Here is a 357-nt window from a genome sequence, read left to right as displayed (position 1 = left end):
ACAATATGAATTTCTAATAATTCTGTTAAGTATAGAAATTCTAATTGAGTCTACCGATGGTCATATATAGAATGATCTTAATCCTGAGTTCTTAACAGACTCCTATTTATAGATTCGTGTCTTTTGATTTACTTGGTACGGATTCTGAGATCCTGAATCCTATTCCTTGTATTTTGGAGACATGATGAAGTAGGTAGCCGGGAATGTTATTACACGAGATGGAATCCATTCCTTCTTAAGAAAGAAGTAGATAAATAATTCTCTTAAGGGTTGATTCGGTACTTGGACCAGTAGGAGCTCCGATTCATGAATGTGTTTTATGAATCACTGTCCATTAGAGAATCAATGGTACTCAAG

The sequence above is a fragment of the Morus notabilis genome, unplaced genomic scaffold (genome assembly GCF_000414095.1).
Source record: "Morus notabilis unplaced genomic scaffold, ASM41409v2 Scaffold987, whole genome shotgun sequence".
Taxonomy (NCBI): Eukaryota; Viridiplantae; Streptophyta; class Magnoliopsida; order Rosales; family Moraceae; genus Morus; species Morus notabilis.
Note: the sequence above shows the minus strand (reverse complement) of the source record.